Source organism: Carettochelys insculpta, chromosome 1, assembly GCF_033958435.1.
Source record: "Carettochelys insculpta isolate YL-2023 chromosome 1, ASM3395843v1, whole genome shotgun sequence".
Taxonomy (NCBI): domain Eukaryota; kingdom Metazoa; phylum Chordata; order Testudines; family Carettochelyidae; genus Carettochelys; species Carettochelys insculpta.
In genome coordinates, this window is record NC_134137.1 from 81,075,087 (window position 1) to 81,097,909 (window position 22,823).

Here is a 22,823-nt window from a genome sequence, read left to right on the forward strand (position 1 = left end):
TCTGCCGCTAGCCTAGACAAGTGTCACTGCTTTGTATATAAATTGGTGTTACTTTGTCTCACATCGTGTTGATTTCCTCATCTGCTTTCCCATCCTCTTTATCAAGGTCTACAAGCACCTGAAACGTGTTCCTTAACTTCAGAATGCAGGCTTTTTCTGTTGCTGGTAACTTTAGCACGACCTTTCTTGCACAAAATAAGGATTCCTGGGCATGAAAAAACTTGTCTTCAAGTGACTGCTTAAACTCCAGCTGTTTGTTGGAGAGCTTGAGCTTTGTTATGTGGAAGGCAGTTTTATTAAGTATGGAACGCTTGCACTATGAAGGATCTATATGTAGGTCTGCACCCTTCTTGACAATCTGTTCTGTGTCAGGCATTCTGCACCACACCTGACTCTAGTATTCCTCACATCAGGATGTCATATTGGCAGATGTAAACATAATAGGTCTGGTGTCATTGTTTCAATGATGGTGCATCCCTGTTGTTTTATATCTATGGTGTTGCCTTAAGATGGAGTTACTGATGAGCAGACTGTATTCTGCATATTTATGTATGAGAAGGAGATCATTGCTATTCATCTTTCTCATTCCATGTCATCCTACCACATCTCTTCTGGCACTTCTGTCTCTATGAAGGATATTGTTGAAGTATTCCATCAGGATTTGCTTGCCAAATCCAGGGGCTTGTCTGATAGTGGAGTCCAGGTCTGAAAAAAAACAACAACTGCTCCTTGTTTTCCTCTGTGCTGGTCTGCCTACGTACTTTGGCACTGACAATAATGATATGCAGACAGAGCAGGGATCAGCAACCTTTCCAAGGCTGAATGCTGAAATGTAACCTTTTGACCTCTACGTATGGTCTAAATGTTGGTGATACTTTTTAAAGTCACTAATAGTTCTACTTACAACAGCTTCATAAATACAAAACTAAAGGTGCAAAGCTTTACCATTTAGGAGTAGGTTGGCAGCATTAGCTGTTTTTCTATTAATCCACTGGGGTGTATGGCTTTGAGCCAACTCCCAACTGCATGAAGGAGGAGGGACAAGGCTGAGCTCTCACCTTGTGTGCCAATGAAAATTGCCCCAACACTCTTGGCATATGTGCTGGAGGTTGCAGACCCCTGCTGTAGAGGATTTAGGGGAAGTGGGTCTGTCCCACAAAAGTTCATCACTTAATACATTATTTTGTTAGTCAATAAAGTGCTGCTTGACTGCTTTTTTGCTTTGATAGGATTTAGGGGAAAAGTCTTATGAGCTGTTTTCATTCAGGCCTACAGGGAGGGCAGGAGTTTGTTTTGGGAATGACTTTTATATAGCAAATTCAACTTCATGAATCCTGTCTTCATACTCTGCTTTTCCTTTCCAAAAGGAAAGTATGATTGTCTCTTATCTCTCTGATGGAACCTTCTGCAGCCAGTCTAATTTCCCTTGGTGCTGCAATATTAATATTATAGCTGGCAAGTTCTCTGGAAACATGTGCTGCTCTTTAATCAGGCCCTCCTACATTTTCTCCATCCATAAGGGTGAAGACATTCCATGCTCCTGGAGTGAGTGTTTTCTTCTTGATTGCTTTTTAACTGATGTAGGATGAGGTACAGATGCAAGATGAATCGTTAATGTCAATATTTGAGACGTCATGATCAATGCATTTCTGAAAAAATCAATTTTTAGTATGTTAATGTATATATCATGGGTAAAATACATTCAAAATTCAGAATACAGGCTGGGAGAGTAGGCTTGCAGAGATTCTTAATGACTGGATGACCACAATGACCTTAGTGAAGGCAGATTGCTTGAATAAGGCTTGAGTATAAAGTGAGTGAGGTTCTCAGGATTTGGCAGTAAAAGACTATTTTTTCTTTACATGAAAGGGACAAATGTTTAATGGCATGATACAAGGGGCATGTTTCTCATAATAATAAGCACCCTTGTACTGTTTGTGCATATAAAACTTCATAGATTAGCACGCAACTCAGGCTCACCATGTTCAGGCCAAGGGGATATCTAATTGCAGTGTAGCTCTTTGGGCTTGTTTATACTTAAATTAAACATTTCTGTAAGTCTAAGTCCCATGATCAAAAGTCATGTGCAATGGTCGAGGTGTGGTTGTGTAATAGTCATTTAGATGTACCATTTGAGGTCAAATGAAGCCACTCTGATCATGTAGCCTCAACTGTATTACACAAGACATTGAAACTCGCCTAGAAATTTCCACATGAAGACTGATAGGTTCCATTGAACTAAAGGATATCTTTTACAAAGAACTATCTACTCCCCAAAATAGGGGTAAATGTTTTAAGGCTGGAGGGTGGGGGAACAAGTTACCAAATAATATTCCTAAATTTGGTATTTCCTAATGCTCCATAGCAATAACCAAAATCATTGAAAGAAACAACACAAACTGGAAGCTTGTGTTTCTTTAAATTTCAGGGAGAAATAAAAACCTTCCAAATTTTAATTTAAATCTTGTAGAAATGTTAATGTAATTGTATTTAAAAATATCTGCATAGTTCTTTGAAAGACATCCACTTACGCATTATCTGAGTAGGACTACAAATACAGGAAGAGCACATTCTCAGGACTATCTGACTGATATAGCACATCTGGATTTACGCTGTCTGCGAACTTGAATTCCCAGAAATGAAAACTTGCAAGTTATGTGCCTCTGCGTTTATAGAGCGCAACTGATATTACTTCATTCAGAAATATTCTACACACTTGGACATTTTATGCTGACACCATCATCTGGTTGTATCCCTAATGTTTGATCTCTGATTAACTTCTGCATGTGCAGGCTAGAGAAAATGGGTACAGAATGTCTCAAAGAAATTCATACATTTGTAATATGCCCCATACTTTAAAAACTGGCGGTTCACTTATCTTTTTTTGTTTACAGTAATCAGAGTACGTCACAGCAGTGGCACATTCCTGGTTAGTCCATTCAACAGATCACTATTCCATAATGCAAAACAATTATTTAATTTGTATTTAGTAAAAGTCTTACTTCTCTTGTCTGTGACACCAGAAATGAAACACACTGTCTTTAAACAACTGAAAATATATGGAAAATTATGTACCCTTTAGTAAAGAAACAGAGAGCAATGTCATCTTTGTTGCCAGCGGGGTGCAAAAACATGACAGATTCTCTATGGCCAATATGCAAGAACTGGTGACAAAGCCTGCCTATCTCTGTAATTCAAATTCACTATAATAATGCTGTAGACTAACATGATGTAATTTATTGTTGAATATTAAATGGAATGGGAGTTACATGGGATGTAAATAAAACTGTTTGATGCTGGTAATTTACCCAGTGAAATGAGTTCTATTAGCAATATGTGTCTTTTCTTAGGCATATTTTCCTATTTGTCTTGCCTTGTTGACCAGAATCAGCAATCTTCTTTTGTCCTTTAGTGAATGTATATTTAGTATTTGAGCTTCCACACACCTGTTGTGAAAGACATTGTAAAATTGTGCATTGAACCATACAATGTAATTTTAATTTATTGCAGAGGTTTTGTTTTTAAAAATATGCTTTGAAATAAGCAAGTATAATCTTCTCCTGAATAGACTTCCTGGATAATCGCAGCACAAACAAAATGAAGTGCTCACAGGGAACCCTCTTTTTTTCCTTTCCACAACTGTGATTGAAGAAAAGGCAGAGCATTAAGTGAAAAGCACAGATTTCCAGAGATGCAGAAAATTAGAGCCAGCAGATCAAGATCAAGATCAAACATACATACAAGTTATTTTATTTCAAGGAAGTAGTGGGCAAGCCACAGTGAAGTATTTGGGTTGCCCAAAGGATTACATATTTTCACATCTGCATATTGGTTAGAGTTCATACTGTGGTCAAAAGAGGTTGATGGCCTTGGTTCATATCCCCAAAGGAAGGGGACTCTACATAGCTAAATCATCAACTGGAATAAAAAGAACATTATAGAAGAGCATCATATACAGACGTTTCATCTACACTTAGTAAAAACTTCAAAATGACCATGCTAATGGCCGAATCGAAGAATACTAACGAAGCACTGAAATGCATATTCAGTACCTCCTTAGCATGCCGGCTGCTGTGGCACTTCAAAAGTGCCACGGTTCCCTCCTGCGCAGCCCGTCTACACCGGGGTCCTTTTCGAAAGGACCCCACCAACGTCAAAATCCCCTTATTCCTATGAGCTCATAAGAATAAAGGGATTTTGATGTTGGCAGGGTCCTTTCAAAAAGAACCCCAGTGTAGACGAGCCACACGGGAGCGAACTGCAGCACTTGCCACCAGCATGCTAATGAGATGCTGATTATGCATTTCAGTGCCTCATTCGTATTCTTTGATTTAACCATTAGCATTGCCATTTCAAAGTTTTTACTAAGTGTAGACACGGCCATACAAGGTTCTGGTGTAAATCAGTAAATTCTGCTTTTAGAAGGCATGGGGCTGAGTAGACACAAAGCCTAAGCTCCTCCTCACTTCTATAGGGGCTGGTTCTACAGGTTACAATTCAATCCAAGGACAAAATTTTCCCACATCTAGCAAGTGAAAGCTAAGGAAACCATCTTGCAATTTGCTTCTACCCTTCTCTAGATGCTTTTGAGAATGACTCCATGCATCATTTGAGTCCCTAAATATCTATGAAAATCGGACCATTAGGCTGTGTCTACACTTGCATTCCTCTTTCAAAAGAGGCATGCAAATGAGGTAAATCAAAGTTGCAAATGAGATGCGGATTTACGTATCTGGTGCCCAATTTGCATGTTTTTCTTTTGAAAGAGGTTCTTTCAAAAGAATAAAAGCAGTGTAGACGTGGCTTTTTGGAAAGTAAATCCTATCTTTGAAAGAACCCCTCTTCCCATAGAAACCACGAAACATAAGGCCTTGGTCTCCACGTGGATGCTTTCCACTGTGGTCTTACATTTAGTTATTGCTAGTCTTTAATTGTTTAAGAGAGAAGAAGTTAATCCATGGTTCTATAAAAAATGAAAAAGCCACAGTAATGATCAGTCCACATTTAATTATTTTATAAGTAAAATTGATAATTTAGAAAAAAACAGCAGTTTATTAATTTTCGTAGGTATTGACTAGTAATTTAACAAGTAATATTCCATCTATTTGTAGCCTCTCCTCTTCATTAGCCCCATATGAGGTTATTTAAAATAGGAGAAGTGTTATGATTTTTTATGGCTTTTTTTGGGAGACCTAGCCTGATGCACCTTTGTGTGCTCTCCATTACATGTCAGTGTTCATGCACCTGAGACCAGACAAACCACCAGGAACAGGCTTTATTCTGTAAAGAACGTAGAACAGAATTACAGCCCCACCTGTGTCCCAGCTCAGTGACTGCAGAGACCCTGCTGGTGTCAGAGGGTATATCCTGGTATTAACAAGAAAGTTCTCCCAACATGACATTGTTTGTAGTCCAGAACTTGTAATTTCCAGGGCTGCTCCTGAAGTGCAATGGATGCTACTCCCACTTATTGAAAGGGCAACCTCTTCTCTTTCCTTTGTCAAAAACATCTTAGGTTGAGTATCACATGGCATCTCCATTTCTTCATATATTTCCAAGAGCTTCCTGCTTCACATCATCCCACAGCAGAACTTGACAAAACCTGTGGTCTCTACTCTTCTTTTATCAGGCAGCCTCTCTTCCAAACTGGTGTCCTGTGTGTCTTGTGGAGTACCTTGGAGCTAGTGGGCTAGCTCTAGGTGCCTCTTTGATCCGATCCTACTCTGACTGCCCTTCTCCAGTCCAATTAATTTTAAATTTAGACTCTCCTATCTTTGGTTGGTCTCCTCCATTGTCCGCATGTTCTGGACAGGATCTTCAAGGCCAGAGTACTGAGGGTCTGAAACAAAATGGCCTGTGACTGATGACTCACCATACTGTAGCCTTGGCTCCCTTATATTGCACTGCACATTAGGCATGTCTCAGATATCTCCTGGGTCTCATCCCCAACTTCTGGTCTATCTTTAGAGCCCCCAGTAAGTTCCTTCCCTGGGAAATTTATCTAAAGTCCTGGCTTGGCTACCTCACTACTTTCTACTTTCCTGCTAGCTGGTTGATTGACTAACCTGATGGAAAGAAACATGCACGGAATAATTCAGTTATGGGGTATCACCTTTTCACCTCCTCCTGATTCAAGATGTATGACAAAAAAAGCAAGTCTTCTGATCACAACATAAGGAACTGGTTCCCATTTGTGTCCCAATTTCTGTCTCCTTTCATTTTGCTGACTGCTAGTACCCTGCCTGCATGTGTCAGTGGGGCTTCTTGTGTCATAATATTTTTTCTGGTGAAGTTTGGGAGCTTCAGATGCCTGTGCAGCCTGATGGTATGGTTTCCTCTAGGCATTCCCTTAGCTTGGAGATGTACTCCTCCACCTCCATCCCCTCAACTGCTTCATGGGGAACTGTAGGGCCAATCTACCCTTCAGGTTTGGGTGCTGGCAAAACATTAAGAAGAATGGGGAAAACTAAGTAGACTCATGCTGGGTGCAGTTGTAGGCATGAGTCATGGACTCAGCCTAGGCATTCCAGATCACCTTTGGTCTGGATACAAGGTTCCCAACATATTCATCGGTATTCTGTTGAACCGCTCAGTAGTCTCATTCCCTTGAGAGTGATAGATTGTGATTCTTCTTTTCGAAATCCCCAAAGCTGGACCAGAAGATTACTTTCAGAATTTCCCTCTGATCCATATGTACCATTTTTGAGATGCCATATTTGCAAATGAGTGGTTTGCACATGACCCTGGCAACAGTAGTTGTCCACTGGTCATGAGTAAGGTGTGCCTGAGAATAGTGACTGAAGTGGTCAGCAACTACAAGGGCATTCTTAATGCCCCTTGAGATGGGTTGAGGGTGAGAAAGTCAAGGAATACCAATTCCAGGGGCCTACGGGCATGGATTGAGCTAAGCGGAGCTATGTTTTCTGAAATGCCTCATTATTAGGCTGCAGCTTTCATGGGAGAGGAACCACCTCTGGATGGTGGACTACATCCCTTGCAAATAACAGTAAGTTCAGATGAGATCAACTGAATTGTCAGTGCCCACATGTTCCATGTCTCTGTTCAGAGCTTTAAACAATTCTCTATGGAGTTTTTTTCTGGAAGCACCACCTGCTGGTTGTGTCTCTCTGCCAGGATTGTTGTTCTCCCGTAAAAGATCCCTTTTTTGAGCTGCAGTCACTTCCGTTGGTTCAGTAATGTCTTCACTGGTGTTTCTTCCTTCCACCTCTCCCAGGCACTGGGTGTCCATTGCCTGGGCAGGTAAGTCTGTACTCTAGAGATTACTGCATCCTTTTCCTGCAAAGTTCTCAATTCTTCCTTAGAAAAGACTGGGATTATTTCTTTTCCTGGCCAATAGAGTGTCTCAGCTCTGCCTGTCGCAGTCCCTCAGCATTCACCCTGGGTTGCTATTGAGGACAAATTGCATCCAGTGTTCAGAACAGTATCCACCTCCTCCCTGGGTAGTCAAGAGAGGCCATCAGCACTGGCATTATTGCTGCTAGGCTGGTACTTTATGTCCACGTTGAACTCAGCCAGTTTTGCTATCTGCCTTTGAGAGGTTGCATCCAGTTTAGCAGTAGTAGTAACATAAGTCAGTGGATTGTTGTTGGCTAGTACTGTGAATTGGTATTCTAGAAGGCAGCCTATATTTATCTGCAGCCCATTTTAATACCAAGCACTCCAGCTTATGGGCAGGGTATTTTTTTCCTGAGGGAGTTAGGCCCCTGCTGGCACAAGATATAACACTCTACTTCCTTGACTGAGCTTGTGCCAGTCCAACTCCTACCATCTCTTTAGATGCATCTGTCCAGTGCATGGATGGTAAGCTGTTTTCAGCATAACCGAAGATTGGTTTCAGCAGTCAGCTTTGTATTCAGCGCTATGACAGCTGGCCCCATTCCTCTATCCAAACAAAACTTGGGTATCTTTTAGTGGTACCTGTCTGAATTCTCCTCCTGGTCTGGATCTCCCCTGCAGTTAGTGTGAATAATGGGGCTACCAGTTTGGAGTAGACTTTGATGTATTTCCTGTAATAGCCAGTGAATCCAAGAAACTGTAACATATCCTTCCTGTTGGAAGGGATATTTCAATCCCTTACCTGTAGTATGTTATCTAGATCTGTTGCAATGCCTTGGGCAGACACTATGTACACAAGGTATTCTATCTCTTCTCATAGCAAGTCACACTTCCTGGGCTTCAGCTTGAGTTGGTGTTGCAAGAGTATAATGAAAACCATCTCCAGGCACTGCAAGTGCTCCTCAGAGATATGAAATAACATTATGACATCCTCAAGGTAAATCAATAACTGCTAAGAAGTTTAAATCCCCCAAGACATTTGTCATCAGCCTCTGGAAGGTAGCTTGGGCATTCTTTAGACCAAAGGGCATCAAATAATATTCAAACAGCCCCAAAAGAGTGATTAATGCATGTTTGGGTTTATCATCCCCCATTTTTTCTACCTGCAGGAGCACTGAAGTGATATCTAGTATGGAGTAATATCTGGCTCATCCTATGGCATTGAGGGCTCCTTGGATGTGGGGCAGAGATTATACAGCTTGAGTGGCATTAGCATTCAACAGTATGTAGTTGATACACTGTCTTGCAGAACAATCTTTCTTCCTTGCCATCATCATTAGTGAAGTGTCAGGCCTTTGACTCAGTTTGATTGATCTTGCCTCTGCCATACCTGTAAGAGTTTGGGGACCTTACAGTACTTGCTGGATATATCTTCCAACAGGGATTCCTCATAGAAATAACATCAACTGTGGGGTATTTCATACTTGACTGTGAAAGTTCAGCCCAACTTTAGATCAGTTTTAGCATATATATCTGCATTTTGCATCAGCATTTCTTTCAACATCTTCAGTGTCATGCACATCTACCTGACACATGTTTACTTCTGGCACAGAAACATTAGCTGTGACTCTTATCTCAGTTCTTGCTCTTGATAGTGTATTTAGCAGTTGCTCACACTTGCCATGCTGTAGATGAAGGAAGCAGTAGTTAGATTCTGGTTCCTCTCCATTATAGCTGTTGTTTGTCCTACATTCTAAAGAGAAATATAAGCCTTCCAATGTTTAACATTCATGATGTCTTCCTCCACACTCTGATCTCCTGGTAGGCGAGACTTAGGTTCTACCAGAATAGTGTATAGTTCCCATTCAGTATACCCCAGGGTGTCTTCATATGTAAACATCTTTCTTCTCCAGCTTATAACAAGATGGGCTACTTGCCAGTTAACCTCAGTCTCTTGGATGGAGATCACTTGCTTGTAGGCTGCATACCAGTCTGGTGACTTCTTTCTCAGCCAGGCTATGAGCTGGTTATTCCTACTTATCTATATCATCCCATCTGGAATGGATTATATTTGTTCCTAAGAACATGGGGACACCTGACAGTAATTTGTCCAAGGCACCACTAGGCCAGGGAGTCCCTTGTGTGTCTGGCCAAGAAAAGATAAATCTAATTTGATCACTCCTTGACTCCTTGGCCACCAGCTTCCTCTATTAGAATACCTACAGGCATAAGTAGGGTGATCACATGTCCTGTTTAGAGGGACAGTCCTGTTATTTAAGCCCTCCTGAAGGTGTCCCAAATTTTATAAGAAGAATTTGTTTCCTAATAACTGATAGTCTGTACCTCCAGACTGTATATTTTCAAATATAATTTATGTAATGTATTTATTTTTTCCAGCTTTTGCTTACTATTTGAAATGAGGATTTTTTCCACAGTTTGAAAAGGCTGAAAAGCGTGTTAGTTTTGTCAAACAATGGAGGCTGCTAGAGAAAAAGGTCAACTTTTTGTTTCTAATTCATTTTTACCTGTTAACATTTGTAAAAACACTGAACCCAAAAATATGTGTCACACTATTCCATTTCAGATTTTAACATACCAGTCCACTAGAAGATTTAGAATATAAAAGTGAGAAAACAAAAACCTTGTAACCCCTTCCAAAAATAAAAAAAAAAAAACATTAGAAAAATGTATAAAAAACTAGGGACAGATTCTCAGATTGCGGAAATCAGCAAAACGGCCATTGGTATAAATTAGAACTTCTGGGTTCGTGATGAAAACATGAGCTAAGATTCAGTACTACAGACTTCAAGTAGGAAGAATTGTACAATTGGTGTGCATATAGTCATGCTGCAGTTTGCAAGCTGACCTTGGGACAACCTACATGGGTTTTTTTTTCCAACATATCTTGTTGCATGGACAGGGACTCAAAATAAAATATTGATAAGCTACATTAGACCAAAGTCATTTTATTGCCATATAAATAAGACAGGTCATTTTATAATCAATATGTTGTTTAGCCAGCAATCTGGCAAAGATTGCACAAGGGGTGAAATATGTTCAGATTGTCCCCTTTTTGTGAGAATCCTGGCAACAGCCTTCTGCACCAGCTGGAGGTTATGTAGCATCCTACCAGGCAAGCGGCCAGTAGGGAATTTCAATAACCTAATCTTGAAATAACAAAAGCGTGAATGACCATTTCAAGGTCTGACTGTGAAAGCCATTGCTGCAACATAGCAAAATGTCTTTAAGTGGTAGGATGATAACATATTGTGGAGCTTAGATATTTCCGAAGAGCTAAGAACTTGAAGACATCTGAAATACCTTCCGAGATCTTCACTACAAAGGCAATAATTTCCTTCAAATAGGATTTAAAAAAAAAACCAAAAACAAATAAACTACAAATAAGTTTGAGACAATCTTCTTTCATGGATCTGTAGCAAGGAGTATAAACACACAAAAATTTGCATATTAACACTTAGTCTGTATATACTATTTATGATATTGCTAACAGCCCATAATGTCACAAATAATAGCTAAAAAAATGGCGACTCTTCAAAGGTTTGTGTGTTGGAGTTTGTTCTCCCTACTCCTATATCTCTGAAGAGATGAATATATACCTAGATTACTTAGAAAGTTAGTTCTCTGGGAAAGGATGTGTTTGTGTTACTGGGAATGTATGCATTCAGCTTTGGTCCTGGGAGTCAGGCAGCTGGGGTATGGAGCCCATTTCTATGAATGGATAATAGACAAAGCCTGTGTCCAAGAAGTTTGCCAGAGAGGCTAAAAAATGAGACAGTGCTGTCGCCTACTGAGATCAAGGGAAGGACACAGACACAGTGTGGGGGTTGCAAACACAATGGTCTGATTCTTTCCTTGCAGAGGACACTTTATCATGGTTGTGTGACATAGAAAGTGCAGCTTGATAGGAATTGGTCTCTACCAAATTCACTGCCATGTAAAATGTGTCACAGACAGTGAAATCTAGTGTTACCTCATGACATCTGGTCCTTCGTGTACTTTTACCCTTATTCTACAGCATGGGTTTAGTGTAAGGGTAAAAGTACACAAAAAGATTTAGGCCTGGTCTACACTAATCAGATAAGTCAATTGTAGATATTCAATTCTAGCTAAGGCAATTGTGTAGCTAGAATCGACCTACCTGCAATCAACTTACCTGGTTGTCTTTAGAGGCAGGTTGATGGGAAAAACTCTCTCAAATAGTTCAATTTCACATGACTGTACCAGGCAAGCAAAACTGAACTCCAGAGAATTGATCCTGAATGGGTCAATCATCTATGTAGTCTGGACATACCCTAATTAGACGGACTGGTGGTGCTGACTAAGGGCACAGATCTCCAAGGAACTGTGCAGATGTAAGTTTCACAGTAACATATCACGCCATGCTTATTTCTGCACTGTTGCTGACACCAGCTCTTCTTTCAGAGCTGGGCTCCTGGCCAGCACCTGCTGCCGTCCAGCTGTCCAGCTCTGAAGAAAGTGCTACCACCAACAGCAGCACAGAAGTCAGTTTAGCAACACCATAACCCCTGTCTCCCAAAAAACACTTGTGACCTTCCCTACTCCTTTTTGGGCAGGACCCCAGTAATTACAACTCTATTTTAGATTTAAATAGCTGAAATTAAATTTCCAATTTTAAAAATCCTATGACCATGAAATTAACTACAGTGTATGTTAATTTGGTAGGGCCCTAACTATGAATAAGCATTTAATGATGAGCTTTTGATGAGATAATTAAAAATGTATGGTGAGTCAAGCCCTGGTCAAATATACATTTATATCTGAGGATAGAAATGTATTCTCTGAATGGCAGGGCTCCTCTCCCAGGATTTGCAGTGACCAAAGTAGAAGATGTGGTACCGCCAGTCTCAGGAGCCAGGGCCCCATATTGGCCACTTCTCCGGGCCATGCAGCAGTACAGCCCTGCAGTCTTTCAATTAGAATATATTTTTGTCCTTTTGCTCCTGTGGTTCCTAGGAGTAGAGTCCTGTGGGTCAGCAATTATGAATTTATATCCACAGATATCTACATCTGAGCATAGAAATGTGTAGCTGAACATCAGGGCTCTAATGATAAGGCAGGGAAAGGGCAGCCAAATATAAAAAAAGACCTTTAATATTCAGTATTTGAAGATATGCTAGTTTTCAAAATTTTCAAGTAATGCATATAAATTACATTACCTGGAATTATTTGGTAAGACAGCATTGGTACACTTTATCCCTTGTACATTAGAAGGACCACAGTGGAATATGGTGCAAGTTGTCTTGTAAGTGGAGGCAGGTTTCCCTCTAGTGGCCAGCAGGGTTTCCTCCTGAGGTCTCAGGTGTGGAAACTTATGCCACCCTACAATAACGAAAGGAAGTATTTTTCTTTACCTTTGCCCTTGCTGTGGAGCTCCTACATGCGTAAGACTGGTACTCCCTCCTGCATACCGTACAAGTCTCCAATGACCCTTCCTCAGATACTTTATACATTAAGTATTCAGCAGTTTCTCTCACTTAGCTGCCTCCACTGATATGCTGGCATGCCTTTGACTGGATAGTACAGTGAAGTTATCTCTGCACTTATCTAAGACATCTTTTTATTACACATGTAAGCATTTAGAGAAAGAAAATCTGCTGTGCATACTCATTGGGGCCTGATCCAAAGTACAGTGCAGTCTGTGTGGACTTCAATGAGCTTTTTGATCAAGCTTCATGTCTTTTAAAAGGCTCGTTGGTTAGTGAACTGAAAAGCAATTAACAACAGAGGTGACTGTTATACACACTATTTTCTTAGGAACTGAAGATTCCAGATACGTGCAACCCTGTGCAAATTCACAGCGATGGGAAGAGAATAGGAAATTATATTGTTGATCACAACAGAAGGAAGGAAGGAAAAGGCAGGGGCCAGGGGTGTGAGTGAAGAAATAAATCAGCTAAGCACAATAACTAAAATATAACTGACAATAACTGCTGAAGACAGTAAAGAAGTACTTATGATTAGTACAGGCAAGTGCTACAGCTAGATCAAGCAAACTCTAAACCATCAGAGGACAAAAGTCAGCAAGGAGGAATAACTCATTACAAGCCTTATTAAGCACAGTGTTGGTGCAATGATCAAGCACTGGAATTTTTCAAATAATTAGATATGGCAGTGGCAGGACAACAGCTGTCCACTAATGGTTCTTTTTAGAATCTTTGCCAGAAAAGGGAGGTTTGCCATAAAATGTTAATTGGAATATTCTTTTATGGGTTATTATTTTTATTTAAATAATGATGTAATCACTGCAGTATTGCATGAAACCAACACTATCTGAGACCTCTAGGAGACATTAGAAATCTTGTTGCCATGGGAATGGTAGTATAAAAAATAAGCTAGTGATAACAACAGAATGGATTGTTAGATACATTCTACTTATTGCCTTTTGACATCCAGTTATCTCTCACAACAGACTGTCCCCATACTCAGACATCAATGACTTTAACTGTTCTGGGCCCAGACCCATTCTGCTCTTGCAATAGGCAGTGAGACCCATGTATCATTTTATCTTATCCTAGTACATACTCTGGAGCATGTGGCTTTATAATAGTGTCCCTTGGAAATGGACAAATGTATTATACTGCTGTGATTTTTGAGAGAGCTTCCTTCAAACTATGTGTGCACAAAACCACCTCCTCTAAGAAATATAACAGATGTAAAGAATTATAGTCCTAAAGGCACTCATACAGCATTACATAGAACTGGCCTCTTATCCATGGGTAGGTTATTGGTTGCTATGAAGAAGAATGGCTTACACTCCACACACATTTCACTAAAAGACCTCTGAATGCTTTACTAACAGTATTTACTTAAGCTTCACAATGCATCTGTGTAACAAGCACTACATTTCCTATTTACAGGGCAGACAGAGGATAAATGACTTCTCCACAATCACACAATATGGTGGCAGAGCTAGAAATAGCAGTCAGAGGCAAGATCCTCAACTGATGTACATTACCAAGGTGTCATTGCTGTTCCATGCAGTTATACCAAGTAACTCCAGCTGTCAGCATGGCCCCAATAGTTCCAATCCTCAGCTCCCCTCTCTAACTGCTAGATGCCATTGTCTTCCTTTGAGGTGTTATATGATTGTTTACATTATGAAAGCTCTATGCATTTTTGGCATGATTAAACATGATTAGCAGGGTCTGCTCAAGATATGTTATGTCCACTCTGGAACTGGAAAGTGAGAAACTATGTTGCCTGGTAGAGCTTTGAGGGTAAACTTGCACAGCACTATTCTACAAGTATTGCTTGATCTTGCTCCCACTAGTGTCAACAGGAGTCTTATCACCATCTGCAAAAGGAAGAGGATTGATCTATTGACCAATGTTATCTGCCTCTCCAAAGATGTCTTCTTTCCTATCCACTTTATTTGCTGGATAGTACTGTGGAAAAATTAAAAATTGAGAAGGAAATAGAAATCCATTTTAGACAGATGGATGGATCTCTGCACTTCAACTTTGTTCCAGATAAATGAGACAGATACGTAACTTGTGACATTTAATAGCTGCTGCATGCTATCTGTGTAATCTTAGTGCTATATGTTTTATTCAATTATCTGAATTCAATAAAAATAGCGGGAAAATAAATACTGTAAACAGAATTTCGCAGATGAGCAGATGCTAGTAAGGGGCTTGATGTAAATATAAATATTTTAGAGGCACAATGGATAGACAGCTGGGAATGACTGGCATTGATTTTAGCTTTGAAAAATAAATCTGCAGAGTGCTGATATAATGTTCCAAATTTATTGGATAAATTCACCATGTTTGTAAATATTTAAGATCCTGTTCTTACTTATTTAATAATAAAAGACAAGATGGCTCAATGCTTTCCCCTCTCCCGACAACCTAACATATCGGGTGGGTCCTTCTCTAGGTATAGGAAACAAAAGAAAACATTTAATTATCTCTTTTTCTAAGGCAAGCTGTTCTTGGCTGAATGTTAAATTGGAACTGCCATCTGGGCAGAAAAGAGTCATATTGTATGGAAGTCTACTGTGCAGCAAAACTGTAGATATCACCAGAAAACAATAATAGATGGAAGAAGATTAGACTCACCATGAAACTTGTGATGAAGCTAGCTACTGGTTGAAGAATCTGATGGCTATCACAGATAACAGATGGAAAGGGTATGAAGGTCACATTTGCTTCACTCACAGCCACTGGAGAGGTATGAAGAACATGCAGTGAGATAATCTTCTTCCCAACTGTGGGTGTAGAATTTTGTAGGGGCTACATGATCCCAAGAGAGTAAAAGGAATGGATAAATCATAGCAAGCTGTAACCATGTGGATGATATTGCCTCTCCCTGTTACTTTTCAGTATGAAATTCTAGGTCAGGTTCTTCTGGGGCAGGCCATCCCATCTGGGTTGGTTTGTTTACTACAGGACTAGTAATCACAAAATTCTGGGCATTGTATTAGGAAACTGATGGCCTGTTGGGTCAGATCACACATTTCTGGAGTTGAAGGATGTAATTTCAGAATCTCCAAATAATAAAAACTATGGGATAAAAGAAAGCACTGTGACACTGACCAGAAGATAGCACCATCTGGTGCTTGCAGTGTTATGAATATATTTAAAAAGTATTAATTTATTTATTCATGTTTGTTCATTGAGTCTATTCCAGGCTGTCACAACATTGCAAAATATATCTAAAACATTTTTAAATGAACACAAGGTATTCAAAGAGGCCTATAAATTATACAGTCTCCCTGTGTGTCTGTGCAATAGCTGGCCATAAGAACCAGTCCTAACTCACCCTCCCAGATCCCTTTCATCAACTCTTGACACAGTCCTGCCAGTCAAATCTCTCCCTTTCCCAGGAAAGTGTCAGTGAACAGATGGGCCTCATAGCATGCCTTTCAACTCACAGAGCCCTAGCTGCAGTGCAACATGGAGTGAGGTGAAGGTATCTCCTAATGCACATCCTGTTCATGCTTCATAAACTTTCAACTCAAGTACCTCAGGTCATCTTCACTGTCAAGAAAACACAGGAGAGGTAATTTCAGGAGGATAAGAGAAATAATCTCATACATTGGAGGCTGATTCTATGGCTCTCACTGAGCCATGAGGAGCTTCAATGTGCCCCATAAGCTCTGAGTAATGGTATCTAAGAACAAAACAGGCCTGTAGGTTGTTGGAATGGGGTACAGAGTTTGTAGTCATCCAGTTTTTGCCATTATTGTGATCTGGCATTCTGAGGGATTAGCCTTTCAAACCAAGTTCCAAAAGCCAGGTAGAACCAGTCATTGAAGAAATCCTTTGGACTAGCATAGCATTATCGTACGTGTACCAGACGGTATGTTGACAAGCACCTGTTTCTCCATCATGTTGTTCTTGTTCTGTGACCTACAGAGCTTGACTGTGTTCTATCTTCCAAAACTTCACACTACTCCAACTACAGAGAAACCCACAAGGTCATGCCTCTGCCTGTCATAATACCATATGCTAATTGGTCATTATCCTACGTTGCTAGGACATGAGCATATGCTAATTGTTCTTGAATGCCCCAAACTCTCATACCAGGGAAAAAGACATGTTGGTATTGTTGCTTGGCTGCCTCCAGAGACTGTCTCTCATCCCATCTTTTCTGAGCCTTGTTATAGTAACAAAAGGGCCCCTGAAACTGTTCAACGTTAAACAGTATTAATCATGATTCAGGGTTTCGTTTACAGAGACCTTAGCCTGCTTAGTATCCTGGCATACAAATGAGAAATTTCAAATTTAAGATTAGGAAGTTATTGATTGAAACACACACAAGGAAGGGAATTAAAATGAAGCAAAGAACATACAAAGTGAAACTGATTATGCAGAACAAAAACCCCAAACTCAAAGAAAGTGTATATTGGTTAAAGATACATTTTCAGTCAAACAGGCCCTTTGGTGAGGAAGAAGGATTTAGTTCCATTGTGCCCCCAGGGCACAAATTATATTTACTGCTTCAGACTGAGGAATACTTTTGGCTAGCAGGTTGGCCATAACTGTTCCCGTCTTTGGCTCACCTTCCACCTGAGGGGCATCATCTCGTTAATCTACTCACATATCTCTTCACAGAGCCTTCTCAGGCCATGCAGAGGTGGATGAGTCATCTCACCATGCTGATGCTGTGCAATGCAGTTGATATCAGAATCAGGTGTAAAGACAAGAGAGACATAGGATAGGAGAAAGGTAATGGGAGATGGAAAGGAGACCATAAAGGAGGGGAAGACAGAGCCCATCTCATCTTGAGCAGTGATGATGCGCAAGCATCACATTGGTGCATCAACGGCTGGTATGTTGCTATATTCCTTTGGCAGCAGCCAGTAGGAATGCAAAATGGTTCCCCTTTTCTAACCCAAATTCTCTTTCTAAGGGCCCTAGAAAGAGTTATCAATGTTGTGGACCATCCTTGCATTATTTTGCCCTTCATTTAGGCCTAATTTACAAAGCAGCAATTGTGGTCCATTAAATTCTCTTCTATGCTTCATGTTTCTAGTCACAATCATACATATACCTTGAGTGATATCAGCAAACCCCTTTCCATTTCAATTAAATTGGTCTCTCTGTCTCCTTCTTGCATCTTTCTTAAACAATTTTATACAATGACTCACTATGACAATTCATGAACCCCTACCCCAGGGGTCTGCAACATGTGGTTCCAGAGCTGCATGCTTGTGGCATTCCTTCTTTGAAGTGCAACACACACATTTTAAGAAAAAAAACCCTGAAATTAAACATGAAGTAAAATTGGTATAATTAAAGTAGGTTTGGGAGTGAAAAAAAGATAGTGGTACAAACACACATGGAAAGTGTGAGGAAATAGAATATATAACAAGTTTGTGAACATCCTGCAGGAAGCATGTCACATTACAAACCATTGTGTGTGCACAGTTCTTAAAACAGGGGTTACAAATAGTACATTTTGACTTTATTTATTAAGAACCATCTTGTATTCATGTGCATTGGGTCTCTTGAATCAGAGTTTTTTACTGAATTTGAAATATAAAGGCTCTTCTTGCTATTTTGGTTATCAACCCCTGATATATCTCCTCTTTACTCATTAGGCAAACAATTAAGGTAGGATTAGTAGGTTCCAAATATAACAACACCCTTTTTCCTCACTCATCTCAAAACAAACAGAGTGCAGCTGCATGTTCTTTCATGAGTTCTCTACCAAACAGTGGCTTCCTCTTTCACAATCCCTCATCCCATTTTCTGTTTGTGCATGAGCAAAACAGACCCGATAACTGATGAACATTAAGACATCGATCTACAAACTTATTCCCATAACATGCCTCCTAGCTTGGACTTGCAGATCACACAGTCTATGCTTTCTACTCAACCAATTTGCAAGCTCTGGGGTTCTCATATACTTTGCTTACACCCAGCCTTCCCTTTGAAGTATTATGTGCACATATAGTCTGTGCAAGCAATGAAAGATTTGCACATAAGTGGCTCAGCAGCTATTCAGGCTTTTGAAAATGTTGCTCAGGGAAAATGACTTTTCTGTAGAAATCCCTGATGGCAAAAATACATTAGCTTTATGGGACATAACCAATAAAGCATTCCATATAATATCACCATAAAATATTAAACCCATATACTATTTTACCCTAACTTTCTCAACCTTTTATCAAAAATAAATCAAGCACATATTTCAGAAATCATAGGAGCTACAGCAAAGAAATTCATTTCTAAATTAATGGCTACCTCTTACGTTGTAATTAACAACTCTTTCTCTTTGCGATGACTATCAATAACCTTACAACTATCAACTATTGTAAGACTTGTCTGAGAAATACTTGAGACTGTGAAAATTCTTTCAAAATATATTCATGAGTACAACTAGCATGGCATGATGTTAATCAGGGGCACTGGATGTAAAACGATAATTAAAGACATTTAAGGTTACATTGGCTTTGTGATCTGACCTAAAAATATCTAGCAGTTCTTTTCATGCTTGTTATTTTGGACTGTGCCCTTGCAGATGATTTTGACCTTCTTGAAAATAACCAAAAAGACATCAGGAAGTAAACTTTTTCAAAGGAGGGTGAAACTCCCTCCAGCTGATCCTTTGCATTGGTATTAGCAGAGTTGAGATGTAAATTTACAGAACATTTATGATACTCTCTCTGTCATCTGCATGTTCTGTATAACATAATCTCACATTGTGGAGGGACAAATAAACTTTGGGGATTACCTCCAAAATGACTGCAGAAGTTGGGAAAATGCTTGGTTTCCTAGGGAGAATGTGCTAGGAGTCTCCTTCCTTCCATACCCATCATGCAGGTAAAGGAATCATGTAGAAACTTGACAATATAATATTCAGTTCTACTTAGGTTTTACTACCTCAGTGCAAGGGAAATCAGGTAGTAGTGCTCCATGTTCCCATAGGAACATAAGCAACCGAGCTAAGATGTGTGGTCAACAAGTTTTCTGTCTCCACCTTATCTCAGGACCCTGCTAATGCCTTCCTATTTCATCAGCAGTTATGTGCTCCCTAGGGAGGATTACATTTCAACAAGGTACACAAATGCATGTCTATTGTTAAACGTGAATATTCTCACTACCCACACTTCAAACTAGGCATGTGCTTAAATGTCTTGCTAAATCAGGGCTAGGACAGCCTTAAGCCTTTTGACTGTGCTTGACCAGTACTAGTACAATGTTTCAAAGCACTTCCACTCATCTGCTGAAATGCTACAAATCCTCTGGTTCTGTAGGGAAAGACTGGAAGAAAGAGCACACACCTGACCCTTGATGTTTGTCCACCCTGCTGTTGTACATTCAAGTACAAGGAGGTTCAGTAAGAGTTGCTCCAAAGTATTATCAGTGTTTGTACCTGACGTAAAGAGCTGTGGACTTCTAGAAATAAAAGGTCCTTCACTGCTGTAAATGATCATATTTTAATTACAATGACAGTTTATACCCACTGAGGATCTGCCCCTGAGATTTTTGTTTTCTGTATAATCATTTAATTTGACCTCTGCTTATGTGTTTATATTGTCTTCAGTGTGGTTGCAGCCTCCTACACAGAAAACTTAGCGACACTTTACTTACAGTAAACCCTTGCTATAATGGGCTAATAGTGGGGAGGGTTGTCTGCTATTCCCAATATTCTGTTAGACGTGAGAGTTTACTGCCCACTCACCCCTGCCAGGATCTCCCAGCCTCCCTACCCTGCAAAAAGATAAAACCCTGCCACTCACTGGAACCACTGCAGGTGGAGAAGCTGCTGCACCCCGCCTCATGGCTGGAGGCACCCAGCCACACGGCTGGAGCTGTCCCATAGCGGCTGGAGCTGCCTCGTTACAGGACTGGAAGCCCACCACTGAACAGCTGGATCTGCCTCACCGTGCATGGCTTGAGGCATCTGGCCCCACAGCCATATGCACTTCACTGTGCATGGTGCCACCAAAAGGCTTGGAGGAGCTGCTGCCACATATGCATGGTGGCTCCGGTGGAGGATGTGGGGAGTCCTCCAGGCTGCACCAGCTGTAAGCCTTTTAACTTTTGTGGTGGGGGGGATGATTTTACAGATCCCAGCCGACTTCAGGAACTATGGGGGGGGGTGTCTGTAGTTCCCAAAGTCCGCTGAATCAGGGTCCATAAAACTGAGGGTTTACTGTATTAAGAATGACTACACTAGAGAGTTTTGGTGACAAAAACAAGGTTTTGTTGACAAAACTCATGGAATGTCAACACACAAAATGCATTTTGTCCACAGTATGTCCACAAAACTCAACACTTTTGGCAACGGCATTCTGCTTCTCCACTACAAGGCATAATGATTTTATTGACTGATTTTGATGACAAAAAAAAGCCAAGTGGATGTTTCAGGGGGCCCTCTGTCAACAGACAGGGCTTCTGGGTCACCGGGCAGTCCTGTTTGCTGAGCTTCCAGTTGGTCATTCAGTCAAGAGAGCAGCCAGGTAGGCTGGCCACTCTCTGTCAACAGAGAAGATTGTTCTTTCAACCTGCTTTTGTGTATGGCCACAATCTGTCAACAGACATTTCGTCGGAAAAATTCTTCCAACAGAAACTTCTGTTAACAGATGGCTCTAGCATAACCATAGCCATCATGTCTTTTTGACATTCTCCTTATCCCCACTCCACAGGTCCCTTTCCATGTCTTAACTCTCTGCCCCAGCCAGAAGAGCCCTCCCATACCCTGAGCACCTCATTCCTGACTCCAACCTAGAACCCACATTCAAAGTGAAAGCAGGTATTTAGATTTCAGGTGTTTAGGACAGGGACAGCCTTTCACTATGTGTTTGCTTAGTCACTAGCAGAATGGGGACTTGGTCTTGGCTTGATCAGTAACATTGGCCTTACTGTAATATGAGATGAGTAAACAATAGAGTTGAAAGGTAGCCATTTTTTGACTGGAAAAACTGGTCAAACAGGAACCCTGGTGACTCTGGTCAGCCCTGCTGATTGAATCTGTTAAAAATCTGGTTGGGGTGGGGCTGGCAGGCTCCCTACTCAGCTCCCCACGGCTGGCAGAAAGGAACAATATGTCCCTTTGGCTGCTGAGTGGAGGGACAGCCAGGAGAGCCTGTTGCACCAAGTCCATGAGACAGCTCATTAGCTCTCATTGGTTGAAAATCATAGCCAATGGGAAATGTAGGGAGCAGCTGCTTTGAGTGAAGGCAGAGTGCTCTGCACAGAGTTGCCTGGTGCCTCTGCCTAGGAGCCAAGGGACATGTTACTTCCGGGGAGCCCCCACAAAGCAAGTGCTGTTTGGAGCCTGCTCCCTGCACCCTGTCTTATGCCCTGACCCCCTGACAAAGTATGTAGTCTCCTCTCACACCTAAACTCCCTCCTGAAGCCTACACCCCACAAAGCCCCTGCTCCACAAGCATCTGCCCCAGCCTAGAGCCCCCTTCTGCATCCTAGATGCCTCTTTTCTGGCTCCACACTGGAATCTGCATCCGCCTAGTGGAGCTGTCATCCCCCCAAACGCTAACCCCCACCTCAACCCAGGAGCCCCTTCCCACACCCTGAGCCTGATGGCTCCATCCCCCATCCAAGCACCCCTCTTACATTCCAGACCCATCCCCATTCCCAGCTGCCTCCCTACTTCCTACCCCAACCCCATGCCACCTCCTGCATTCTGAACCCTCATTAACCTCAGAGCCTACACCCCCAACCAGAGCCTCACCCCCTGATTCACCCAATCCTCTGTCCCAGCCCAGTGAAAATGAGTGAGTGAAGGTGGGAAAAAGTATGTGACAGAGTGAGCAGGGAGTGGGGACTCACAGAAGCAGGAGGGCAGAGGCAAGGGCTCAGGGCAGGGACAGAGGAAGGGTGTTTGGTTTTCTATGATTCAAAAGTTGTCAGTCCCAGTTATGGAAAATGTATACAACCACTCTGATAGTGAAGTGGATTTAGCGGCCAGTTTCAGAACCCTAGTTATTGCAGTCTTATGATTTGTCACAGTTAAGAAAAGATGATGGCATTGTTTTCTAAACAGTCTATAAATTACGAAGAAGGTTAGCA